The sequence below is a fragment of the Taeniopygia guttata genome, chromosome 3 (genome assembly GCF_048771995.1).
Source record: "Taeniopygia guttata chromosome 3, bTaeGut7.mat, whole genome shotgun sequence".
Lineage (NCBI taxonomy): Eukaryota > Metazoa > Chordata > Aves > Passeriformes > Estrildidae > Taeniopygia > Taeniopygia guttata.
In genome coordinates this window covers 115,453,603-115,468,361 of record NC_133027.1, presented here as the reverse complement: position 1 = coordinate 115,468,361, position 14,759 = coordinate 115,453,603, and the positions used below count along the sequence as shown (strand labels likewise).

At 47.2% G+C, this 14,759-nt stretch overlaps 2 long non-coding RNA genes across 2 annotated transcripts; both read right to left on the bottom strand.

Annotated features, from left to right (window-relative positions):
* Positions 1 to 2,316: 2,316 nt before the first annotated feature.
* LOC140683843 (uncharacterized) lies at positions 2,317 to 6,807 on the bottom strand. Its single transcript, XR_012055399.1, has 2 exons — positions 5,772 to 6,807; positions 2,317 to 5,124 (listed from the first exon to the last, which is right to left on the bottom strand). It is a non-coding gene; the product is annotated as an uncharacterized lncRNA (long non-coding RNA).
* Positions 6,808 to 9,442: 2,635 nt separating this feature from the next.
* LOC140683842 (uncharacterized) lies at positions 9,443 to 13,934 on the bottom strand. Its single transcript, XR_012055398.1, has 2 exons — positions 12,899 to 13,934; positions 9,443 to 12,252 (listed from the first exon to the last, which is right to left on the bottom strand). It is a non-coding gene; the product is annotated as an uncharacterized lncRNA (long non-coding RNA).
* Positions 13,935 to 14,759: the final 825 nt, after the last annotated feature.

Below are 14,759 nucleotides of genomic sequence, written 5' to 3'. Positions count from 1 at the left end.
GGGATTTTTGGGGGGGATATTTGGGGGGTTTTGGGGATTTGGGGGACTTCAGGGGGGATTTTTAGGGGATTTTGGGGGTTTGGGATCTGGGGGATTTTTGGGGTTTGGGATTTTGGAATTGAGGGGATTTTTGGGGAATATTTGGGGTTTTTGGGGATGTAGGGGATTTGGGGGTTTGGGATTTTGGGGATTTTTGGGGGATTTTTGGAGGATTTTGGGATTTAGGGGATTTTTGGGGTTTGGGATTTTGGATTTAGGGGATTTTTGGGGGATTTTTGGAGCATTTTGGGGTTTGGGGGGATTTAGGGGATTTTGGGGTTTGGGATTTGGGGATTTTTGGAGGATTTTGGGGTTTGGGGGATTTTTGGGGGGATATTTGGGGGGTTTTGGGGATTTGGGGGACTTCAGGGGGGATTTTTAGGGGATTTTGGGGGTTTGGGATCTGGGGGATTTTTGGGGTTTGGGATTTTGGAATTGAGGGGATTTTTGGGGAATATTTGGGGTTTTTGGGGATGTAGGGGATTTGGGGGTTTGGGATTTTGGGGATTTTTGGGGGATTTTTGGAGGATTTTGGGATTTAGGGGATTTTTGGGGTTTGGGATTTTGGATTTAGGGGATTTTTGGGGGATTTTTGGAGCATTTTGGGGTTTGGGGGGATTTAGGGGATTTTGGGGTTTGGGATTTGGGGATTTTTGGAGGATTTTGGGGTTTGGGGGATTTTTGGGGGGGATATTTGGGGGGTTTTGGGGATTTGGGGGACTTCAGGGGGGATTTTTAGGGGATTTTGGGGGTTTGGGATCTGGGGGATTTTTGGGGTTTGGGATTTTGGAATTGAGGGGATTTTTGGGGAATATTTGGGGTTTTTGGGGATGTAGGGGATTTGGGTGTTTGGGATTTTGGGGATTTTTGGGGGATTTTTGGAGGATTTTGGGATTTAGGGGATTTTTGGGGTTTGGGATTTTGGATTTAGGGGATTTTTGGGGAATTTTTGGAGCATTTTGGGGTTTGGGGGGATTTAGGGGATTTTGGGGTTTGGGATTTGGGGATTTTTGGAGGATTTTGGGGTTTGGGGGATTTTTGGGGGGGATATTTGGGGGGTTTTGGGGATTTGGGGGACTTCAGGGGGGATTTTTAGGGGATTTTGGGGGTTTGGGATCTGGGGGATTTTTGGGGTTTGGGATTTTGGAATTGAGGGGATTTTTGGGGAATATTTGGGGGTTTTGGGGATGTAGGGGATTTGGGGGTTTGGGATTTGGGGATTTTTGGAGGATTTTGGGGTTTTGGGTTTTTTTGAGGTCTAGTGTTTTTTGGGGGGGTTTGGGGGGGGGGTTTGGGAATTTGAAATTTAGGGGATTTTTGGGGGATGTCTGAGGTTTGGGGGGATTTTTGGGGGATTTGGGGTTTCAGGCTCACCCGGGCGGGTCCCGGCTCCGTTTCGAGGCGGTTCCGGAGCTGCTGCGGATCCGGGAGAGGCTGAGCAGGGCCGGGATCCCGGGAACCCGAACCCCAAATCCCCAAATCCCCAAAATCCCAAACCCCAAATTCCCAAATCCCCAAAACCCCCCAAACTCCCAAAACACCAAATTTCCAAAAATCCCAAACCCCCAAAAAACAGATGGCAAGGTTCTCCCCCCCCACGCAGTGCGCATGCGCGGTTCCCTTTGCCGTACGCCCGCTTTGCGCATGCGCACTGGAATTTCCGTACAGCATCATGGCCGCCTTCCTACAGCAGAGTTCCATTTTCCGTACAGTGTCATGGCCGCTAGGCGCATGCGCACTGGAAATTCCTCTTCTGCGCGCAAAGCACCAAGCCTGTTTCCTGACCAGAGCTTGTTTTTGAGGCTCGGGCCGCCCGAGCCGCCGCCGCCCCCCGCCCTGCGCTCACAGACACCGCCCCGCGCGCCGCTCGCCGCGCGCTCCCGCCCCGGCACCGGCGGCTGCAGTACCGCCCTCTGCCCACAATGGGGGCAGCACTTTTCAAGCGAGCCCGCCACCAGGGACTCGCAAGATGGCGGCCCGTGGGGACCTGGACGGAGAGAGGCGTATTACGCCGATGCCCGTCGGCCCCCGCCAAAAACCCGCACGCTCGCGGTGCTGCTGACCCCACAGCCCCTGTGCACGGCACCGGAACCGCCGCGGAAAATCCCGTCGGGGGGCGCCGGCGTTGGGGACAATTCAGGCAGTGTAGAAAAAACAGACACGGGTCCTCGAATGCCGACGTCCTCTTTTTCGCGCCATCTCGAGAAGGTCAAGCGAGTCCGCGACAAGCCACTCCCAAGATGGCGGCCGCGGGCGGCGGGCTGCAGTACCGCCCTCTGCCCACAGGGCGGCAGCACTGCCGCCCGCCACCGCCGGGGGCCGCCGCTCGCCTCGGGGCCGCGGGCGGGGCCGGCGGCAGAAAAGAACGGGCGCGATGCCCTCCGGAACCTGCCCTGCAGCAAATGCCCCAAAACATCCCGCGCGGAAAAGAACGCCAGCAGAAAAACCCCTGCCTCTAACCCAACAGGAACCAAAAGCAAAAACCTTCTCTTTTAAACTGCATTTCAAGCTCTTTTATTTTTATATTTTTCATATTTATATTCACATTCGGATTTATAACGTATATTGATGTGTAATTGTATTTTTATAATTTCTTACATTTATTCCTTTATTACAATTTATATTTTTATGCATTGCTTAATACATTGCTTACATATTTCTATAGATAGATTTCTATTTCTAAAAGGTTTATATTGCTTAAAATAAACCCCTGCCTCTATCCAAGTAAAAATCTTTTAAAAACCCCTTTTCTTTTAAACTGCGTTTAAATTTATCTCTATATTTCGCATTTATATTCAAATTTACGTTTAAAATGTAGATTGATGTATGGTGTTATATGAAAGTATAAAATAGAAATGAAAATAAATATTCAGAAGAGATAGAATAGAAAAATCTCTGCATACATTGAATATATATTTCTATATTTAGAATGATATCAAAATAAAAGGTATATTCATTTTTCTTCCATTAAAACCCTGCCTCTAACCAAATAAAAAGCAAAAAAAAGCCCCTTCTTTAAACGATACTCGAATATTTATATATTGTTTTCATCATTATAGTCACATTTGCATTTCTACTTTATAGTGACGTATTTAGAAATATATATCATATATATATATATATCATATATATATATATATATATATATATATTAAGGTAGCAAGATAGACAAATTATTATTTATATTATATTTCACACATACTGCTAATACTTATTTTTACTTACCTTTGAATTTTTTATATAGATCCCCAGCAACAATATTTAGAGCATCTGCAAATAAAAGACTGGGAAACAGTTATTTTACTCCATCAGAACTTGGGAAAGGCCAGATTTAGATCTCTCCAAAGGGTCAAAGCTACATAACACCAGTTAATACCATTTACTGTAGAAGCTGAACTGATTTTGGTCTACACATAAGTTTCCTGTTTCTGCCAAACTTCTGCATGAATATTAAAAGTCTGAAGAATGACCACAAGCAGATCACCTAAACCTACAAGCTCACTGTTTCCCATTTTTAACCATGCCAGGATCTTCTCTTTTGATCACGTGAGTGGACATTTCCCTCTAAAACCTTCTGACCTAACCAAGAAGTCTCACCATTACCAAAGTTTCACACCAAAAGCAAAGCACCTCTGTCTGTATCATGCCTGCTGATGGTGCCAGCACACAGTATGGCCCAAGGTGTCTGCCCCATGGATTTCCCCGGGGTATTCACACTTTTCCAAAGGTAGCCAGCACCTACGCTGACTCTGAAAACAATTGCCCTTGCAAGAAGGGTCCATGGCAGCTCGGGGCACTCGTGGTCAGCCACAGGGCCTTGACACACAGAACAGGATAAAGGGACTTGGAGGATTCCCACAGCTGGCCTGCACTGACAGATAGAGCAAGCCCCTTGGGATTGTGGAGTGAATTCTGCCTCCCAAGGACTGCAGGCTCACATCCACACCCAGGACTATTCAGAAGAGCTGCAGCAAGAGCAGACATCGGGCAGCTCAGGGTTTCTCTAAGCCCAGTCCTACAAGCCTGTGGGAGCCACAGGTAGCCAGGAAGTTCCTGAGAAATCCAGACCCTCAGCCAGCAGCACAAAGTCCCAGAGCTGCCAAATCAGAGAGAACTGCCTTCCACCTCTTTTCGCTCACACACTGATGCTGAAAACTGCCAGACAGGCTAAAAGTCACTCAGGGAGATATAGAGGGTGTTACTGATAAAGAGTTCTAGGGAAGCTGGATGGCCAGCATCCATCAAACTATCTTCTGGAAATCCCAGCTGTCACATTTCACTCCACTTTTCCCTTTAACTCAGGCTTTCCCCTTCCAGAATCAATTCTTCCTCCCCACCCTCTCCCACTCCCTGTGCAGATAGCTGGCAACACGCACAAGCTGGATCCACATGTGGTCACTGAAATTTGGCTGCACAGCTGACCTTTGCTGCTGCCAAAGGGAGGGAATTCCAGGCCAGAGCACCCCTCTCTGCCTGCCCTTCACTTTTCAGAGCTAATTGGCTTTTCTATCCCTTTCAGCACAGCACAGCATGGCCTCGTGGAGCTTGAAAAGCAGCAGTGGTTTTTATCACCATGGTGCAACGGAGAGAAGACTTCAGAGCATTTTCTGGGAACGCCACATACAGTTATATTACACTTGCAGAATTGTCTGGCTATTGTGTCTCCTAAGTCACACAGTGGACTACAAACAGTGCTGTTTCAGGGAAACTCTCTACAACCACTGAAAGTAAGTCACTAACTCTGTTAGAGCAGGCAATGGACTCACATGTTCACAAAAACTGACTACACATGCTAAAGCCAGACGCTTTGTAGGTAAATGAGAAACACCTCTGGTTTGGGGCCCATCCCTCAGGCAGCAGGTTTTTTTTGCATGGACAGGATGATTACTACTTGCGGGGCTATATGAAACATTTACCTTTTTATCCAAGTTATGAAAGAATAGCTTTGAAAAGCACAGTAATCCAAGGCCAAAAAGACAGGCAGACAAATGGACAGATTTCAGCCACTCGTTTGGTTTTCTTGGCGAGAGCTTTTTGCTCTTCCAAGGGCTGACCTTATGCATTTGCCAGGTCTGGATGATCCACCTGAAAAAAAAAAAAAAAACCAAAAAGGCTTAAAGGAAATTTCAACAGCAGACTCTTCTGGAGGTGTCTTCTGTCAATCTCCAGCTTCCCACAGGACTTGGTGCTTGTCTGGGGCTTTTGAGGAACAGCTCATAAATTGCTGCTATTCAGCCACTGGCAGTTGAATCCTGCTTTATTTAGTTTTTGGAATCTTGTAGTGGATCCTCCCTGCTTCCTTCCTCCAGTCCCTGCTCACATTTAGTTTCAGTTTCCTGGAGCTAAGAGTGTTGACCCCTTTAAAAGCAGCAGCAGCAGCAAGAAAACCACAAAGCAAGAAAACCCTGTCCTGACCATAAATGTTGTACCCTCTGCATAGAGAGAAACTCCACCAACTTTTCAGGAAGAAGATGCAACAAACTCTTTTGCAGCATATCCTGATATGACAGCCTTGCAGCATACAGAATCCAGCCTAGCAAGGAAAAAATAAAAAAAAAAAAGTGTTGTGTTAAAAAAAATGCACAAGGAAAAGGTGCTATTTTACATGGATCACAGTAAAGCCACAACAACCTAAGGGTTAATTTCTTCATGAGAATGTTTGAAGTCTAAATTTGAAATCTGTTGTCAACTGCAGCTGGCTAAAATGGAAAGGGCTACATTTCTTTGCTTACCTTGATGCCTACTGGGATCTGCTTTAGGGCCAATTTTGCATGAAGCTCCTGGGAATTACTCATCTGTCTTCTTGCATGAGATGAAATATATCTGTTAGAAGGTTGCAAAATGTGTTAGGATGCATTGCAGTGCTGTGCTCTTCCAGGACAGAGGCACAAAGTCTGATTCTTACCGTAGCTGGGACTTTGGGGATTCCCAGAGCCATTTTCATGGCATCTAATTTTAGGTCCTTTTCAGACAGATTTGTAATGACAATTTGGTTTATAGCCCCTCCCTCTGTGCCAGGGGCAGGAAAGTCTATCAAAGCAAATAAGGGAATTCTTCATCCTGGAATTCTGCAGGAATTCCCAATCCCGGAAATCCGGGAATTCCCCATCCTGGAATTCCGGGAGTTCTCAACATTGGAAATCTGGGAATTCTCAATCCTGGAATTCCCCAGCCTGGAATTCCGGGAATTCCCGCTGCTCCCTTTGCCTTTGGAGCTGCCCTTCCTGGCAGAATTCCCAGATTTCCTGGCGGAATTCCCGGATTTCCTGGCGGAATCCCCGGATTTCCCGCCGGGATTCCGGAATTTCCTGTCAGAATTCCCGGAATTCCGGGTTTTTTCCGGGATCTCTCCGTGCCCCAGCAGCTCCCGGAGCCGTTTCCGCTCCGGGGGGTCCCGGTAATTCCGGCTCCCGTAAAACTGAGCCACGGAAAGTTGGGAACGCACCGGGATTCCCGGAATTCCCGGATTTCCTGACAGAATTCCCGGATTTCCTGATGCCATTCCTGCATTTCCAGCCAGGAGTCCCGAATTTCCCGTTGGAATTCCTGAATTTCCAACTGGAATTCCCGAATTTCTTTCTGGAATTCCTGAATTTTCCGCCAGAATTCCTGAATTTCCTGTCGGAATTCCCGGATTTCCGGCGGGGATCTGCAGCCTCCGGGCCGGCGCCGCTTTCTCCACGATTTCCTGGGAATTTTGGGAATTTTTTTGGGTGTTTTCTGGAGCTGCTCGGAGCCGTTTGGGCGGGGGGGTCCGGAATTCCCAGCGGGAGCTGAAAAAAAAAAAAGGGAATGAGGGAGGGGGGAGGGGTGGGAATTCCCAAATCCCAAAATTCCCAAATCCCCAATTTAGGGGATTTTTGGGGAATATTTGGGTTTTTTTGGGATTTAGGGGATTTGGGTGTTTGGGATTTTGGGGATTTTTGGGGGATTTTTGGAGGATTTTGGGATTTAGGGGATTTTTGGGGTTAGGGATTTTGGATTTAGGGGATTTTTGGGGGATTTTTGGAGCATTTTGGGGTTTGGGGGGATTTAGGGGATTTTGGGGTTTGGGATTTGGGGATTTTTGGAGGATTTTGGGGTTTGGGGGATTTTTGGGGGGGATATTTGGGGGGTTTTGGGGATTTGGGGGACTTCAGGGGGGATTTTTAGGGGATTTTGGGGGTTTGGGATCTGGGGGATTTTTGGGGTTTGGGATTTTGGAATTGAGGGGATTTTTGGGGAATATTTGGGGTTTTTGGGGATGTAGGGGATTTGGGGGTTTGGGATTTTGGGGATTTTTGGGGGATTTTTGGAGGATTTTGGGATTTAGGGGATTTTTGGGGTTTGGGATTTTGGATTTAGGGGATTTTTGGGGGATTTTTGGAGCATTTTGGGGTTTGGGGGGATTTAGGGGATTTTGGGGTTTGGGATTTGGGGATTTTTGGAGGATTTTGGGGTTTGGGGGATTTTTGGGGGGATATTTGGGGGGTTTTGGGGATTTGGGGGACTTCAGGGGGGATTTTTAGGGGATTTTGGGGGTTTGGGATCTGGGGGATTTTTGGGGTTTGGGATTTTGGAATTGAGGGGATTTTTGGGGAATATTTGGGGTTTTTGGGGATGTAGGGGATTTGGGGGTTTGGGATTTTGGGGATTTTTGGGGGATTTTTGGAGGATTTTGGGATTTAGGGGATTTTTGGGGTTTGGGATTTTGGATTTAGGGGATTTTTGGGGGATTTTTGGAGCATTTTGGGGTTTGGGGGGATTTAGGGGATTTTGGGGTTTGGGATTTGGGGATTTTTGGAGGATTTTGGGGTTTGGGGGATTTTTGGGGGGGATATTTGGGGGGTTTTGGGGATTTGGGGGACTTCAGGGGGGATTTTTAGGGGATTTTGGGGGTTTGGGATCTGGGGGATTTTTGGGGTTTGGGATTTTGGAATTGAGGGGATTTTTGGGGAATATTTGGGGTTTTTGGGGATGTAGGGGATTTGGGTGTTTGGGATTTTGGGGATTTTTGGGGGATTTTTGGAGGATTTTGGGATTTAGGGGATTTTTGGGGTTTGGGATTTTGGATTTAGGGGATTTTTGGGGAATTTTTGGAGCATTTTGGGGTTTGGGGGGATTTAGGGGATTTTGGGGTTTGGGATTTGGGGATTTTTGGAGGATTTTGGGGTTTGGGGGATTTTTGGGGGGGATATTTGGGGGGTTTTGGGGATTTGGGGGACTTCAGGGGGGATTTTTAGGGGATTTTGGGGGTTTGGGATCTGGGGGATTTTTGGGGTTTGGGATTTTGGAATTGAGGGGATTTTTGGGGAATATTTGGGGGTTTTGGGGATGTAGGGGATTTGGGGGTTTGGGATTTGGGGATTTTTGGAGGATTTTGGGGTTTTGGGTTTTTTTGAGGTCTAGTGTTTTTTGGGGGGGTTTGGGGGGAGGGGTTGGGAATTTGAAATTTAGGGGATTTTTGGGGGATGTCTGAGGTTTGGGGGGATTTTTGGGGGATTTGGGGTTTCAGGCTCACCCGGGCGGGTCCCGGCTCCGTTTCGAGGCGGTTCCGGAGCTGCTGCGGATCCGGGAGAGGCTGAGCAGGGCCGGGATCCCGGGAACCCGAACCCCAAATCCCCAAATCCCCAAAATCCCAAACCCCAAATTCCCAAATCCCCAAAACCCCCCAAACTCCCAAAACACCAAATTTCCAAAAATCCCAAACCCCCAAAAAACAGATGGCAAGGTTCTCCCCCCCCACGCAGTGCGCATGCGCGGTTCCCTTTGCCGTACGCCCGCTTTGCGCATGCGCACTGGAATTTCCGTACAGCATCATGGCCGCCTTCCTACAGCAGAGTTCCATTTTCCGTACAGTGTCATGGCCGCTAGGCGCATGCGCACTGGAAATTCCTCTTCTGCGCGCAAAGCACCAAGCCTGTTTCCTGACCAGAGCTTGTTTTTGAGGCTCGGGCCGCCCGAGCCGCCGCCGCCCCCCGCCCTGCGCTCACAGACACCGCCCCGCGCGCCGCTCGCCCCGCGCTCCCGCCCCGGCACCGGCGGCTGCAGTACCGCCCTCTGCCCACAATGGGGGCAGCACTTTTCAAGCGAGCCCGCCACCAGGGACTCGCAAGATGGCGGCCCGTGGGGACCTGGACGGAGAGAGGCGTATTACGCCGATGCCCGTCGGCCCCCGCCAAAAACCCGCACGCTCGCGGTGCTGCTGACCCCACAGCCCCTGTGCACGGCACCGGAACCGCCGCGGAAAATCCCGTCGGGGGGCGCCGGCGTTGGGGACAATTCAGGCAGTGTAGAAAAAACAGACACGGGTCCTCGAATGCCGACGTCCTCTTTTTCGCGCCATCTCGAGAAGGTCAAGCGAGTCCGCGACAAGCCACTCCCAAGATGGCGGCCGCGGGCGGCGGGCTGCAGTACCGCCCTCTGCCCACAGGGCGGCAGCACTGCCGCCCGCCACCGCCGGGGGCCGCCGCTCGCCTCGGGGCCGCGGGCGGGGCCGGCGGCAGAAAAGAACGGGCGCGATGCCCTCCGGAACCTGCCCTGCAGCAAATGCCCCAAAACATCCCGCGCGGAAAAGAACGCCAGCAGAAAAACCCCTGCCTCTAACCCAACAGGAACCAAAAGCAAAAACCTTCTCTTTTAAACTGCATTTCAAGCTCTTTTATTTTTATATTTTTCATATTTATATTCACATTCGGATTTATAACGTATATTGATGTGTAATTGTATTTTTATAATTTCTTACATTTATTCCTTTATTACAATTTATATTTTTATGCATTGCTTAATACATTGCTTACATATTTCTATAGATAGATTTCTATTTCTAAAAGGTTTATATTGCTTAAAATAAACCCCTGCCTCTATCCAAGTAAAAATCTTTTAAAAACCCCTTTTCTTTTAAACTGCGTTTAAATTTATCTCTATATTTCGCATTTATATTCAAATTTACGTTTAAAATGTAGATTGATGTATGGTGTTATATGAAAGTATAAAATAGAAATGAAAATAAATATTCAGAAGAGATAGAATAGAAAAATCTCTGCATACATTGAATATATATTTCTATATTTAGAATGATATCAAAATAAAAGGTATATTCATTTTTCTTCCATTAAAACCCTGCCTCTAACCAAATAAAAAGCAAAAAAAAGCCCCTTCTTTAAACGATACTCGAATATTTATATATTGTTTTCATCATTATAGTCACATTTGCATTTCTACTTTATAGTGACGTATTTAGAAATATATATCATATATATATATATATCATATATATATATATATATATATATATATATTAAGGTAGCAAGATAGACAAATTATTATTTATATTATATTTCACACATACTGCTAATACTTATTTTTACTTACCTTTGAATTTTTTATATAGATCCCCAGCAACAATATTTAGAGCATCTGCAAATAAAAGACTGGGAAACAGTTATTTTACTCCATCAGAACTTGGGAAAGGCCAGATTTAGATCTCTCCAAAGGGTCAAAGCTACATAACACCAGTTAATACCATTTACTGTAGAAGCTGAACTGATTTTGGTCTACACATAAGTTTCCTGTTTCTGCCAAACTTCTGCATGAATATTAAAAGTCTGAAGAATGACCACAAGCAGATCACCTAAACCTACAAGCTCACTGTTTCCCATTTTTAACCATGCCAGGATCTTCTCTTTTGATCACGTGAGTGGACATTTCCCTCTAAAACCTTCTGACCTAACCAAGAAGTCTCACCATTACCAAAGTTTCACACCAAAAGCAAAGCACCTCTGTCTGTATCATGCCTGCTGATGGTGCCAGCACACAGTATGGCCCAAGGTGTCTGCCCCATGGATTTCCCCGGGGTATTCACACTTTTCCAAAGGTAGCCAGCACCTACGCTGACTCTGAAAACAATTGCCCTTGCAAGAAGGGTCCATGGCAGCTCGGGGCACTCGTGGTCAGCCACAGGGCCTTGACACACAGAACAGGATAAAGGGACTTGGAGGATTCCCACAGCTGGCCTGCACTGACAGATAGAGCAAGTCCCTTGGGATTGTGGAGTGAATTCTGCCTCCCAAGGACTGCAGGCTCACATCCACACCCAGGACTATTCAGAAGAGCTGCAGCAAGAGCAGACATCGGGCAGCTCAGGGTTTCTCTAAGCCCAGTCCTACAAGCCTGTGGGAGCCACAGGTAGCCAGGAAGTTCCTGAGGAATCCAGACCCTCAGCCAGCAGCACAAAGTCCCAGAGCTGCCAAATCAGAGAGAACTGCCTTCCACCTCTTTTCGCTCACACACTGATGCTGAAAACTGCCAGACAGGCTAAAAGTCACTCAGGGAGATATAGAGGGTGTTACTGATAAAGAGTTCTAGGGAAGCTGGATGGCCAGCATCCATCAAACTATCTTCTGGAAATCCCAGCTGTCACATTTCACTCCACTTTTCCCTTTAACTCAGGCTTTCCCCTTCCAGAATCAATTCTTCCTCCCCACCCTCTCCCACTCCCTGTGCAGATAGCTGGCAACACGCACAAGCTGGATCCACATGTGGTCACTGAAATTTGGCTGCACAGCTGACCTTTGCTGCTGCCAAAGGGAGGGAATTCCAGGCCAGAGCACCCCTCTCTGCCTGCCCTTCACTTTTCAGAGCTAATTGGCTTTTCTATCCCTTTCAGCACAGCACAGCATGGCCTCGTGGAGCTTGAAAAGCAGCAGTGGTTTTTATCACCATGGTGCAACGGAGAGAAGACTTCAGAGCATTTTCTGGGAACGCCACATACAGTTATATTACACTTGCAGAATTGTCTGGCTATTGTGTCTCCTAAGTCACACAGTGGACTACAAACAGTGCTGTTTCAGGGAAACTCTCTACAACCACTGAAAGTAAGTCACTAACTCTGTTAGAGCAGGCAATGGACTCACATGTTCACAAAAACTGACTACACATGCTAAAGCCAGACGCTTTGTAGGTAAATGAGAAACACCTCTGGTTTGGGGCCCATCCCTCAGGCAGCAGGTTTTTTTTGCATGGACAGGATGATTACTACTTGCGGGGCTATATGAAACATTTACCTTTTTATCCAAGTTATGAAAGAATAGCTTTGAAAAGCACAGTAATCCAAGGCCAAAAAGACAGGCAGACAAATGGACAGATTTCAGCCACTCGTTTGGTTTTCTTGGCGAGAGCTTTTTGCTCTTCCAAGGGCTGACCTTATGCATTTGCCAGGTCTGGATGATCCACCTGAAAAAAAAAAAAAAAACCAAAAAGGCTTAAAGGAAATTTCAACAGCAGACTCTTCTGGAGGTGTCTTCTGTCAATCTCCAGCTTCCCACAGGACTTGGTGCTTGTCTGGGGCTTTTGAGGAACAGCTCATAAATTGCTGCTATTCAGCCACTGGCAGTTGAATCCTGCTTTATTTAGTTTTTGGAATCTTGTAGTGGATCCTCCCTGCTTCCTTCCTCCAGTCCCTGCTCACATTTAGTTTCAGTTTCCTGGAGCTAAGAGTGTTGACCCCTTTAAAAGCAGCAGCAGCAGCAAGAAAACCACAAAGCAAGAAAACCCTGTCCTGACCATAAATGTTGTACCCTCTGCATAGAGAGAAACTCCACCAACTTTTCAGGAAGAAGATGCAACAAACTCTTTTGCAGCATATCCTGATATGACAGCCTTGCAGCATACAGAATCCAGCCTAGCAAGGAAAAAATAAAAAAAAAAAGTGTTGTGTTAAAAAAAATGCACAAGGAAAAGGTGCTATTTTACATGGATCACAGTAAAGCCACAACAACCTAAGGGTTAATTTCTTCATGAGAATGTTTGAAGTCTAAATTTGAAATCTGTTGTCAACTGCAGCTGGCTAAAATGGAAAGGGCTACATTTCTTTGCTTACCTTGATGCCTACTGGGATCTGCTTTAGGGCCAATTTTGCATGAAGCTCCTGGGAATTACTCATCTGTCTTCTTGCATGAGATGAAATATATCTGTTAGAAGGTTGCAAAATGTGTTAGGATGCATTGCAGTGCTGTGCTCTTCCAGGACAGAGGCACAAAGTCTGATTCTTACCGTAGCTGGGACTTTGGGGATTCCCAGAGCCATTTTCATGGCATCTAATTTTAGGTCCTTTTCAGACAGATTTGTAATGACAATTTGGTTTATAGCCCCTCCCTCTGTGCCAGGGGCAGGAAAGTCTATCAAAGCAAATAAGGGAATTCTTCATCCTGGAATTCTGCAGGAATTCCCAATCCCGGAAATCCGGGAATTCCCCATCCTGGAATTCCGGGAGTTCTCAACATTGGAAATCTGGGAATTCTCAATCCTGGAATTCCCCAGCCTGGAATTCCGGGAATTCCCGCTGCTCCCTTTGCCTTTGGAGCTGCCCTTCCTGGCAGAATTCCCAGATTTCCTGGCGGAATTCCCGGATTTCCTGGCGGAATCCCCGGATTTCCCGCCGGGATTCCGGAATTTCCTGTCAGAATTCCCGGAATTCCGGGTTTTTTCCGGGATCTCTCCGTGCCCCAGCAGCTCCCGGAGCCGTTTCCGCTCCGGGGGGTCCCGGTAATTCCGGCTCCCGTAAAACTGAGCCACGGAAAGTTGGGAACGCACCGGGATTCCCGGAATTCCCGGATTTCCTGACAGAATTCCCGGATTTCCTGATGCCATTCCTGCATTTCCAGCCAGGAGTCCCGAATTTCCCGTTGGAATTCCTGAATTTCCAACTGGAATTCCCGAATTTCTTTCTGGAATTCCTGAATTTTCCGCCAGAATTCCTGAATTTCCTGTCGGAATTCCCGGATTTCCGGCGGGGATCTGCAGCCTCCGGGCCGGCGCCGCTTTCTCCACGATTTCCTGGGAATTTTGGGAATTTTTTTGGGTGTTTTCTGGAGCTGCTCGGAGCCGTTTGGGCGGGGGGGTCCGGAATTCCCAGCGGGAGCTGAAAAAAAAAAAAGGGAATGAGGGAGGGGGGAGGGGTGGGAATTCCCAAATCCCAAAATTCCCAAATCCCCAATTTAGGGGATTTTTGGGGAATATTTGGGTTTTTTTGGGATTTAGGGGATTTGGGTGTTTGGGATTTTGGGGATTTTTGGGGGATTTTTGGAGGATTTTGGGATTTAGGGGATTTTTGGGGTTAGGGATTTTGGATTTAGGGGATTTTTGGGGGATTTTTGGAGCATTTTGGGGTTTGGGGGGATTTAGGGGATTTTGGGGTTTGGGATTTGGGGATTTTTGGAGGATTTTGGGGTTTGGGGGATTTTTGGGGGGGATATTTGGGGGGTTTTGGGGATTTGGGGGACTTCAGGGGGGATTTTTAGGGGATTTTGGGGGTTTGGGATCTGGGGGATTTTTGGGGTTTGGGATTTTGGAATTGAGGGGATTTTTGGGGAATATTTGGGGTTTTTGGGGATGTAGGGGATTTGGGGGTTTGGGATTTTGGGGATTTTTGGGGGATTTTTGGAGGATTTTGGGATTTAGGGGATTTTTGGGGTTTGGGATTTTGGATTTAGGGGATTTTTGGGGGATTTTTGGAGCATTTTGGGGTTTGGGGGGATTTAGGGGATTTTGGGGTTTGGGATTTGGGGATTTTTGGAGGATTTTGGGGTTTGGGGGATTTTTGGGGGGATATTTGGGGGGTTTTGGGGATTTGGGGGACTTCAGGGGGGATTTTTAGGGGATTTTGGGGGTTTGGGATCTGGGGGATTTTTGGGGTTTGGGATTTTGGAATTGAGGGGATTTTTGGGGAATATTTGGGGTTT